The sequence below is a fragment of the Patella vulgata genome, chromosome 5 (assembly GCF_932274485.2).
Source record: "Patella vulgata chromosome 5, xgPatVulg1.2, whole genome shotgun sequence".
Taxonomy (NCBI): Eukaryota; Metazoa; Mollusca; class Gastropoda; family Patellidae; genus Patella; species Patella vulgata.
This window is the reverse complement of record NC_065883.2, coordinates 9,174,616-9,187,391: the sequence shown is the minus strand read 5'-3', so window position 1 is coordinate 9,187,391 and position 12,776 is coordinate 9,174,616. Positions and strand designations below refer to the sequence as shown.

Sequence of the window (12,776 nt, the reverse complement as noted above, 5' to 3'; positions counted from 1 at the left end):
CCGATAGTAGTCACTTTCTATGGCTTCAGAAGGTTTAGAAGCCATTCAATATGAAAAAAAATCGCTTTGTTCACTGCTCATTAGACACACCCGTACACATTGACGGTCTAATTAACTCTCAGTAACTGGATTACATGAGCCAGCCGCAACTCCCAGCTGATAAAATATTATTCATAACACCCCGATAAACAAAATAATAAGTGAATTTTTTACAATGTCAATAATTTAGCGGGGCCGCGCCAAAGGGTCCCAACAAGGATCCGCCACTATACGTGCTATGTTAACGCGTTAAGGGACGAGGTAACGAGACACTCGGCGGTTAATGTATAGGTATAACATATGATTCCAATATAACTGGTCTATTATTCAGGGTCTCAGGGTTGCAATATCACACACAATCACAAACGGCAAATCAGGATAAATTAATCCATTTATGTTGACGAGGATGTATATCAGTGTTCTGACGGGAATAGGGATTAACGTCCATTCGACTCAAACTAGGTTTTTTTTCGGAACTAACATATGGTTCAATTTTCTTTCAATAATTTGCTGCGAGTATGAATATTTAGCAGTTGGGTGGAGAAAACTCACGAGGTTAGACAGGCGACCCTACTCCTTTCCACGTACAAGCTGCGATCGAAACCACGCCACTTGGTTTAATATTCCAGTTAGCGCAGGAGTTAGCCAATCCAGAACAAATGTGGTCGTTATCCTGAAACACGCGTATTTGTAGTTATCTCCCCTTTTATTACACGTCATAATATGGTTGACTGATTCAACGAGATTTTGAAACGGAAAAGTGAATTTGTGAAGTCAAATCTCAATACATTGAAAACATTTTCCGCTGGGTTGATGTAAAACATGTGAAATTGGTGGGAAGATGTGTTAAAAAGGAACGGGTTCGATTATCCCACATAACAATATGATGTTAATTTTACGTTACATTTACGTAAAAATGGTCAGTCAGTTTACCATCATTTTGCTCATCTTTTTAACGATAATTTTACGTCAGGAAATGACGTTAATCTAACGTAAACTTTACGTCATTTTTACGTTATATTTACGTCATTTTCTGACGTAAATCTAACGTAAACTTTACGTCATTTTCTGACGTAAATCTAACGTAAAATTTGCGTAAAGTTTACGTCATTTTCGTTAGATTTACGTCAGAAAATGACGTAAACTTTACGTTAGATTTACGTCAGAAAATGATGTAAATATAACGTAAATATAACGTAAACTTTACGCTAGATTAACGTCATTTCCTGACGTTAAATTGTCGTTAAAAGGATGAGCAAAATGATGGATATCTAACCGACCATTATAACGTAAATCTAACATTAAATTAACATCATTTACGGATGCAATTCTAATGTCAAATTTTGATGACCAAAGTTACGAAAATATAACAAACCATTAAAACCTTCAAAATTATTCATTATTTGCGGCAGTAAAAGGGAAGTACATTCAATCAATAATCAAATTTTCCTGACCCGTGGGTGAGGCTAAAAGTTGAGTGGTCCAACGTGTGCGCTTTAGATCATAAGGTCTGTCATTGAGTCAAGTGGTTTGTTTCCACACCCAACTTGAACATGGGTTTTCTCTGGGTCCTCTTACTACTAAAGATTCCTGGTGCGGATGAATTATTCAACTTGAATTGAATCACTTAGTCCCAAAGGACAGTTTATGTCTATTGGATGTTTTACCCCATTGCTCTCTATCTACCCATAACCAGTCAGAATTCTAAATGTATTGCACAGAAAAGTTAAAAATCTAGCAGAATAATATGACAAAATATACTACAAGTATGTATACATATACTTTATTTAAAAGACAAAAATATAATGTTATAAAATACAAAATACACATTTAAATATTAACAGTTTTTATCCACAGCTGTTTGAGAAATGAAGACGGGCATATGCCACACAGTGTGCAGAGCTATGGCGTACTCTTATATAAAATTCCAACTGCCAAGGGATCTTTCACACACACACACTTGAGTTTACACTGTACCTTGTTTTTTTGGTCCCTTCCGTATGACTAGTCAGCCATCCATGTCAGGTCCTCTGTCCGGCATCACTGACAAGGGAAAATGTTCAAGAAAAAGGTCTACATTAGCGCTATGAAAGTGCTGATATGCATATAAGAAAGAAAAAACTGGGATATTGACCAAATTGGGCCAAAACCTATAGCCTCTATCTTATTTGCTCAAGGTATTGATGGAATAGGAGTTAACTTTGGAATGAGTGAAATGAAATGGGGTTTAATGTCCTATTCCGACAGGGCTAATGACATGGAAATATGCTATACAGTGTCCTATTATGGAATTTTATCCAGACAGCGGCGCTAAAGCCTACTCTTATATCGAATTCAAACTGCCAAGGGATCTTTCACGTGCACACCAATGTGTGCACAGGACCTCGGTCATTCGTACCATCCAAACGACTAGACAGCTGTCCCTCCTTGTCAGGCCCTCTGTCCTGCACCTCTGACAAGGGGAGGAAACCAAGTCTGGAAATCACGAAGAACTTTCTCGGCCGACACTGGAATGGAATGTTGTGGAATGCTGAATATTGATAGGTTTCGTCCTCTCATGATTCCAGTGTGTAACACAAATTTGAAAAAGATCAATTAAGAATAAACACAGCATCTATTGCATTTGAAAAAGGGAGAATTAACCAAGGAAGGCAAAGTCCTGAAAAGCTGTATATTGATAATGCTTGTCCTCTCACAATCGGAATGATTCACATTTCACACCCAGTGTACGGACAAACAGGGCCAAAATTGATATGTGGGTGTATAAACAAAGATATATACTACACCAATATTACATGTGTTGCAGAATTGGTTTAACACATTTCAAATATAATTGTAACACGGATATTTGCAATGGTTGATCCATGACAAAAGATTTGAAATATTTTGAAGAGACGCAAAAGGTTACGCCATACAGTGTGCTATAAGGGAAATTTTGCCCAGGCAGCAACGCTATGGCCTACTCTTGTATCGAATTCCAACTGCCAGGGGATCTTTTATGTGCATGCCAATGTGTACACTGGACCTTGGTTTTTTTTTTGTCCCATCCAAACGACTAGACAGCTGTCCTTGTCAGGCCCTCCATCCTGCATCACTGACAATGGGAAACCACACCGGAAAATCAGGATGAACTTTCTCGGCCAATGCAGGGATCGAACACCCGACCTCAAGGCTAGCGAGTCAGCGTCTTACCCACTTAGCCACATGATCCCCCCTTGGCCTATGTACATGTAGAGATGAATTTTGAGCTACCTTTATATATATATTTCTATTTTTAAAACCCGCGACAAGTATATTTATATCAAGGATGTAACCCTCTATCAGTTAACCCGTCACGGATTGGTTGCATTGGTGAACCGGTTCAAAATATTCGTTTCATATCATACCTGACCTTCAAATCCAGGAATTGTAGCCACAACGGGGATCACGTTGGTTAAGTCGGTAAGACACTGGCTATCTAGTCTGGAGGTCGGGTGTTCGATCCCTGCATTGGCCGAGAAAGTTATTCCAGATTTTCCGGCATGGTTCTCCCTTGTCAGTGATGCAGGACAGAGGGCTAGACAAGACAGCTGTCTAGTCATTAAAATAGGACAAAAAAATGAGGTCCCATGTACACATTGGCGTGCACGTACAAGAGCCCTTGAAGTTAGAATTCGATATAAGAGAAGGCCGTAGTGCCACTGTCCGGGCAAAATTTCCCACATAGCACACTGTATGGCGTATGCCCATCTTCATTAGCCCAGTTCAGAGCAAAACAGTAGGACGTTAAACTTTCATTTCACTAGCCACAGCTCTGTTTTCTTTCACCAAAGGGGGGGGGGTGGATGGCTGAATGGTTAGCGTGCGCGCACTGTATCATAAAGTCTGTCATTGAGTCGACTGGCGTGGTTTCGAATCCCCAGTTGTACGTGGCAAGGAGTAGGGTCGCCTGTCCAACTTCATGGGTTTTCTCCGGGTCCTCCGGTTTCCTCCCACTCCTAAAGACCCCTACGCGCAAGCGAATTATGTAAATAAAAAATTAAACCATATGTTAGTCCCGAAATGACCTAGTTTGTGTCGAGTGGACAGTAAACCCCATTTCTCTCTCTCTCTCTTTCACCAAAGGGGGGGGATCAAGTGGCTAAGTGGGTAAGACGCTGGCTCGCTAGCCTGGAGATCGGGTGTTCGATCCCTGTAAGTTCATCCTGATTTTCCGGCGTGGTTTCCCTTGTCAGTGATGCAGGATGGAGGGACTGACAAGGACAGCTGTCTAGTCGTTATGGGACGAAAAACTGAGGTCCCGTGTAGACATTGGCGTGCACGTAAAAGATCCCTTGGCAGTTGGAATTCGATATAAGAGTAGGCCGTAGCCCCGCTGCCCAGGCAAAATTTCCCTCATAGCACACTGTATGGCATATGCTCGTCTTCATTAGCCCAGGTTAGGAGCAGAATAGTAGGACGTTAAACCCCATTTCATTTCATTTCATTTCTTTCACCAAAGACCACATAAATACTTCATTTAGCACTTGTCATTTGAAACAGTTATAGCCTATGTCTTGTCTGGAAGAGGGGGCATCATCACATTACCATACAGGGTATAAGTCGATGTTGAGTATAAGTCAAATTGCCAAATTTTACATTTTTCCGACCTACATCCATAATTAAGTAGAGGCGGTATATAAGACTAATGTTTTTCAACTCCACGAGTTTCGAGACTGTTATCCTAGTCTAATACCGTGCCGGTGTACGCCGAAGAAAAGTTGGGCCATATAAATAATGAGGGCCTGGGACAGTTGTCAATAACACTTGCATTTATAAACAAACATGAATCGTGATGACGAATTAGGATTCAATAAAAAAAAACAACATAGATATGGCCCATGAAGAGAGAAATTTTACAATAAAAAAAAATTAAGAGTGTTGGATATTGAACTGACAATGCAATCAAATGGACTTTCGGAAATGGCATTCTTATATAAATTTCATGGGCGTCAACATCTTGTTTTAGGACTAGTTACCTTCCTTAGACTTTGTTTATGATAATGTAAAAGACCGGATAATCTAGCCTATGACCGATTATTCTCAAATGTTGACAACGCAACCACACTAATATTCGTAGAATATAGAATATTTTTTTCTAGATGATAGAGACTAATAATATGCCAACATTGAAATGTGTGCATAAATATGGTATATACTTAACTACACCAATATTATACCTATGTCATAGAATTTGTTACAAACATTACAAATATAATCTTAATAGAGATCTTTGCTATGGTTGATCTATCAGTAAAAATTGGAAGATTTGTAAGGAACGCAAAAGGTTATTGTTTACTGGCTGCAGCAGGGAGCAATAACAGGAACACAGATGATTTTCAACTCACTGATACAACTCAGTTTAAACTTTAAGCCAAAGAGCTGTTATATAATACTGTGACAGGATATCTGCTCTAAACTAACTAGTCATCAAAGAATTGACTGTCAAAAGTTCAGACAGAAAGTATTTTAGGCCTACAATGCTTGTAAAGCTTTGGCCTACATTCTGATGATATTTGTGCTACCATAGATACATATATATTTATATCATTACGTTATGTGACAAGTAGTAGTGTTTGGCAAGTAGTAGTGTTGTCTAACTATCATTATAAAGCCCATATAAATCTTTTTAGAACTTCTTTGTCATTACTGCCACCAAGGGTGCTCAAATATACATGTAGGATCTGTAAAAAAAAAAAAAAATAAATAAAAAGCAACTTTATACTCCCCAAAAAAACGTAATTGGGTTAAACGGCCTACTGTTCAGCTCCAACTGGGCTGACAGCCAACCTACTGTGGATCTGTAATGAAATGGGGTTCAACATCATACTGTTCTGCTCAAACTGGGCTAAAGAAGTTGGACAAATGCTTGAAAGTGTGCTGTGATGGAAATTTTGACTGGACCGTGTGTACAAAAGAGCTTGGTTTTTTGTCCTATCCGAACAACTGTACATTAGCCCTTACCAGCCCCTCTGTCTTGCACCAGTTAAAAGAGGAACCATGCCAGAAAATCCTGATGAACTTTCTTGGCCACCACAAGAAAAAATAAGCAGGGGAGTAGGACTGAAACCTTTATGTACAAGTATGTACGGGCAAACTTGTTATTTAATGTTATAGGCCTATGTATATAATTAGAGTCTTGATTATCCATTTTTCAATTAAATTAAATCATTAACATTAACCGCCAGTGTTTGAATCTGTGAACATCTCGAGTACCCGATGGCATTGAGACTTGATTATAGACTTAGCAAGTTAATACATTAAAATGTCTTATAAAAATTTTTAACATTTACAGTCTCAAGAAATACCTACTTAACCTACGTACAATATATAGATTTAGCTCTTGCATTATGCATTATTAAATTTGCAAAAATATCAGTACAATAACAACAAAAAAACCCAACCTGAAACACCCATAAAAATGTTTAGAAAATACTACATGTACTTATATTATAATCAGCACAGCCTGAATTTTAACAGTCTACATCATTAATAAATTCGTTATGTGTTTGATAATTTTTGGATCCAGATTTTTTAAAAACAATTTTGGAACCAGTATTACTTTCGATAACTTAAAGCAATGTTGATTTTGTTTATGAATAGTATGGTTTACGGACAATGTAACTGCATCGTGTTAAAAACAAATACTGACTGTCTGATATACAAAGTTGCGTGCAAACTTTTTCCACGGCCAGATTATTTTTTTTATCAACATTAGATCTATCGGTATACTGTCAACGGAAGTTCGCATAAAAAGTGCACTTACCTTCAACTTTACTTTGCTGAATCCAAAATCGTGTGTGTATGTGTGGAATAGCTTTATTTAACTTTAAATCACGGCATCATTTCTTCTTTGGGAAAAATAATAATTACATTATGCCGCCATTTTAAATCCCAGAATTCCGTACGTTCCGGTCAAACGAACAAACAAAAAATATTTAATAAATAATTGAAGCGATTTAGATAAATAACAACAATAACCGTAACCTATAAAAAAAATATTGTAATGTGAATAGAAATAATATGATATAAACCGATTTAAACACAATCATCAACCGTGAACAGATCGTGACCTTGACCTTGCCCGAGTCGATAAAAATATATTTTTACATCTATGTAGTTCTAAAAATGGCGGCTGTTCGTTTGAAAGGCCTGTAATATTTCTGATAATGAATCTATTCATATAATTTGTTTGTATACGCTCTACCATATTTTATATGAGGTTACATAATTATGTTATATTAAAAGAATAATCAAATCGGGGAATTTTAATTTTCAGAGATAGGTCTTTTATCGAGAGACGATAAATATATGGACTTTTTTAGCTAGAGTAGATCTCTATGTTAATTGACTGGGTCATTAATATGTAACAGGCATTGCCTGAGTAGAGCGAAGCTGATTATTGTCAAATATAAAACCTTCATAATTAATTTTCTCAAGTGATACAAAAAATGTTAAATAATTTAGTTTTTCAAAATTGATTTTTATTTAGATCTAAATTTTATACATTAATTTTGTTTTTAAAAAAAAGAACAAAAAAGTGTGAGAATTATTTTCATTGACGTAAAAAATATGTGACGTCATTGATTAGACGCATCATAGAAATAGTTCTATGAGGCGCGTAATCTTGCTTGGACGAGATTTGGTAAGTTGACATGCGCATTGCCTGTTTTCTCCAGTGTATCCGGTTTCAGTCTGAATTTTTTCTTAATCAACAGTCTGTGGGTAACATTTTCAATTACGCTCCTGTGTTACCGGAAAAGAGCTTTGCTCAAGCACCGCGCTTCGCGCGATGCTGTAGAGCTTCGCTCTATCTTATCTATTTTTCAGATTCATAACTTAAAAAAATGGAACTAGTCTTGGTCCAACCTTTATTTTTATATGGTTTTACAACTTATATAATTAAGTGTTGAACTTTTAAATTCGAAATAAAAAAACGGCACCAATCGACTCATGACCTATTTTATATATTAGGCGTTTTTGTGAGTCGATTAGATTAGGTTTTGATTTGCTAGTACGATTTGGTATGATTTCGATTTGATTAGCTATGGTCCACAAATGTGAAATTTGATAATTACGATTTGGTAAGATGGCTGCCACCACGGACACCGATCAGAAAAAAAATTGTCTCTGGTAACATGACGAGGGGGGCGTGTGTTTCACGTGTAGTCCAAGTTACCTACAGATTACAGTGACACTGCTGGCACCTAGAGGGCCTAAAATTGCTTAGAGCCAGAGGTGATCTAACATTCTTGTGGACTATAAAGTTAACATTAAAGGAGCTAAATCGCTAACATTTGGGACCTAGAAATTGACAAAAGTGGGTCGCAATGCATATAATACTGTAGTATGAATGTATATAAACTGATTTACATTCAATGGTTTCCGTTTTTACTCCAATTTCAAATCCGTTATGTTCGGCGAAATAAGCCAGCAGTCTCAAGCGAGTGCAAATTTCTAGCGTCTGGTTATTCCAGTTTACATACGCCGTTTGATTTGGTGCAATGTGTCTAGCCTCGTCCCTCGAGTCTCTTGATACAACTAGGGCTGAAGCGCATTATGGTACACGATTCGTGTACCAATGGTAAAATGTTTATTTTGTCTTAAATATTGGATATCAAAAGCCCATCTTTTCCCGTTAAGATCACAACATGAATGTTGATATAATTTGACAAATAAATCGTGTTTTCAATGTTGAAGATTTTGGATGATATTGAGTTAGAGACTTAGCTACTTTAAACACATCAAATGCGTTTTAAAAAAACATTTTTTATGGAGAAAAACAACAATAAGCATTAAAAATTACTTACGATGTCGAACATTCCGCCATTTTGAAAACGTCAAATCTAATCGCCTAAACACCTCCTGGGACGATTAGGTCGATTTTCCTAATCAGTTGAGTTAAATCGTCTCACAAATGTAACGATTAGCATAATCAACTTGGTTCACAAATGCGTATAATAGCTAATCGGTCTAATCTAATCGGTTCACAAAAACGCCTATTGTATATGTAGACAGCCGCCATTTTAAATGACATTAACAACACACATTGATTTAAGCTCTGAGTGAGCTAATGAAGACAGGCATACACTATATACAGTGTACTATGACGGAAACTTTGCACGGATAGCGGCACTATATGGCCTACTCTGATATTGAATTACAACTGTCGGAGTGTCTTTTACGTGCATGCCAATATGTACATGAGGACTTGATTTTTCGTATGACCCGAACAACTATACCTTATCCCTTGCCAGATCCTCCGCCCTGCCACAGTCCATAGAAAATTTCCGTCATAGCACTCTGCATTGCGTATGACTATCTTCAATAGTCCGACTGGTGCAGAAAAGTATGAAAATGAATTTTAAATGGGGTTTGAACATCCTACTATTTTATTCCAAGTGGGCTAATGAAGAAGGGCATATGCTATAATGGTTAGAATGTTGTGATTTCGGGTTAAAATGCCGTGATGTTGGGTTATCGCCTTACGAAGGGTGATATCAGTCACCATATCTACTGGGTTTCTTTAATACTCATATTTATAGTATTTTATAGAGTCAGACTAGTGGACTAGTGAATGCACGGATTAGTGCACCTATTGGTAATGACTATATGCGGAAATGCTGCTCTCCAGGCAAAATGTCTTTCCTAGCACATCTTCATTAGTAAGTGCGGTAATGCTGCTGTCCAGGCAAAATTTCTGTCATAGCACATCTTCATTACTAATTTTGATAAAGCCACGGTGGCTAAGTGCGTAAGATGCTGGCTCGATAATCCAGAGCACGTGTTCGATCCCTGCATTGGAAGAGAAAGTTCATCAGGATTTTCCGACATGGTTTCCCCTTGTCAGAGGTGCAGGAACAAGGACAGTAGTCTAGTCACTCAGATGGGACAAAAAACCGAGGTACCATGTATACATTGGCTTGCACGAAAAGATTCCTTGGCAGTTGGATTCGATATTAGTAGGCCATAGTGCCGCTGCTGGGGCAAAATTTCCCTCATAGCACATTGTATGGTATGTACCTGTCTGCATTAGCCCAGTCGGAGCAGAACAGTAGGACAATAAACTGATTTCATCAGGACAAATCTACATGAGGAAAAACCTACATTTCACAAACTTAGTAATTAGTAACGGGGGGGGGGGGGGGGGGGGTTGGATGGCTGAATGGTTAGCGTGCGGGCGCTGTATCATAAAGTCTATCATTGAGTTGACTGTCGTGGTTTCGAATCCCCGGTTGTACGTGACAAGGAGTAGGGTCGCTTGTCCAACCTCCGGTTTTCTCCCACTGCTAAAGACCCCTACGCGCAAGCGAATTATGTAAATAAAAATTAAACTATATGTTAGTCCCGAAATGACCTAGTTTGTGTCGAGTAGACGTTAAACCCCATTTCTCTCTCTCTCTCTAGTAATTAGTAACACACTGGCTAGCAAATGAGGGGTTCAATTTCCGTGTTTGTCGAGAAAAATGAAATGAAATCGGGTTTAATGTCCTACTGTTCTGCTCCTAAACTGAGCTAATGAAGACGAGCATACGCCATACAGTATGCTATGAAGGAAATTTTGCCCAGGCAGCGGCGCTATGGCCTACTCTTATATCAAGTTCCAACTACCAAGGGATCTTTCATGTGCACTCCTGTGTGTACACGTGACCTCAGTTTTTCATCCCTGACTAGACAGCTGTTCTTGTCCGGCCCTCCGTCCTGTATCACTGACAAGGGGAAAACACGCAGGAAAATCTGGATGAACTTTCTCAGCCAATGCAGGGATCGAACACCCGACCTCCAGGCTAGCGAGTCAGCGTCTTACTTACTTAGCCAACGTGATCCCCATGTTGATCGAGAAAGTTCCCTTTGTTAGTAGTGGTGTAGGACAGAGGACCCCAAAAAAACAGTGTCTAGTCCATCACGTGGGTGTGCACGTAAAAGAACCCTTGACATTTGGAATTTGAAATGAGAGTAGATCATTCATTCATTCGTTTTCTCTTTGTGTGTCACCTACAGTTCGCAACTATTAAAGGAGCTAGATCTCTATTCTTGGGCACTTAGAAATGAAATGAAATGAAATGGAGTTTAACGTCCTACTTTTCTGCTCCTAACCTGGGCTAATGAAGACAGGCATACGCCATACAGTGTGCTATGAGGGAAATTTTGCCCGGACAGCGGCACTAAGGCCTACTCTTATATCGAATTCCAACTGCCAAGGGATCTTTTACGTGCACGCCAATGTGTACACGGGACCTCGGTTTTTCGTCCCATCCGAACGACTAGACAGCTTTCCTTGTCAGCCCCTCTGTCCTGCATCACTGACAAGGGAGAACCACGCTGGAAAATCTGGATGAACTTTCTCGGCCAATGCAGGGATCGAACACCCGACCTCCAGGCTAGCGAGCTAGCGTCTTACCCACTTAGCCACGTGATCCCCCACTTAGAAATGGATATAAAATGTAATGAAATGAAATGGGGTTTAACGTCCAACTGTTCTGCTCCGAACTGGGCTAATGAAGATGGCCATACACCATACAGTGTGTTATGAGGGGAATTTTGCCCCGACAGTGGCACTACGGCCTACTCTTATATCGAATTCCAACTGTCAAGGGATCTTTTACATGCATGCCAATGTGTACACGGGACCTCGTTTTTTTTTTTTATCCCATCTGAACAACTAGACAGCTGTCCTTGTCAGGCTCTTCGTCCTGCATCACTGACAAGGGGAAAAAACGCCGGAAATCTGGATGAACTTTCTCGGCCAATGCAGGGATCGAACACCCGACCTCCAGGCTAGCGAGCCAGGGTCTTACCCATTTTTGTCCCATTTTAATGACTAGACAGCTGTCTTGTCAGGCCCTTAATTGTTAGTATCATGACATTAAACTGACATTTGTTTTACGTTTTACAACTAATATCAGGTTTATGTTAGAAAACTTACGTTAGATTTATGTTAGAAAACTAACGTTAGATTTACGTCAGAAAACTAACGTTAGATTTACGTCAGAAAACTAACGTTAGATTTACGTCAGAAAACTAACCATAAACTAACGGTTAGAAACCTGATGTAAAATTTACGTTAGATTAACGTTAGAATTATAACCAATAATACATATATAATTATTATGTCTGAATTCCGACTATATATCAATTGTTAGAATGTGCACACACTTGTAATGTTATTTAATCAAGAAGTATTCAAAGGGAAAAAAATTGGTTAGTAATCCGTCATAAAGTTTACGTTACATTTACGTCATTTTCTGACGTAAAAGTAACCATAACCATTATGACGTAAAAGTAACGTAAATTTAACCAAAGAATTTTACCATTATTGGACGCTAACCAAAATCTAACCATAATGACGTAAACTTTACGTAAATCTAACCATCAATGTTAACTGGGATATTGAACGGGCTACTAACAGATGCCTATTCACAGGTATTATTTATAACACCCCAATAAACAGAATGATAAGTGAATTTTTTACACTGTCAATAATTAGAGGGAAGACAAATCGATAATCTAAGGCTCGGCGACTGTACATCTATGTATTTAAAGGCAGCAGCTGTCCTTAAACATACATTATGCAAGAGCTAAATCTGCCTATTGCAGGTCTTTCATTAGGCCTGAAATGTTATCTAAATTATTAATTAGACATTAATTAACTTATCCAGACCATAATCAACTCTCGATGGCATCGCTAGCCTGCGATGTTTATTGAATTACGTTCCGAT

General features: G+C 38.5%; 1 long non-coding RNA gene across 1 annotated transcript; it reads right to left on the bottom strand.

The window, feature by feature from the left end:
• Window positions 1-1,806: 1,806 nt before the first annotated feature.
• On the bottom strand, window positions 1,807-6,980 carry LOC130012966 (uncharacterized). Its single transcript, XR_008788209.1, has 2 exons — window positions 6,824-6,980; window positions 1,807-5,741 (listed from the first exon to the last, which is right to left on the bottom strand). It is a non-coding gene; the product is annotated as an uncharacterized LOC130012966 (long non-coding RNA).
• Window positions 6,981-12,776: the final 5,796 nt, after the last annotated feature.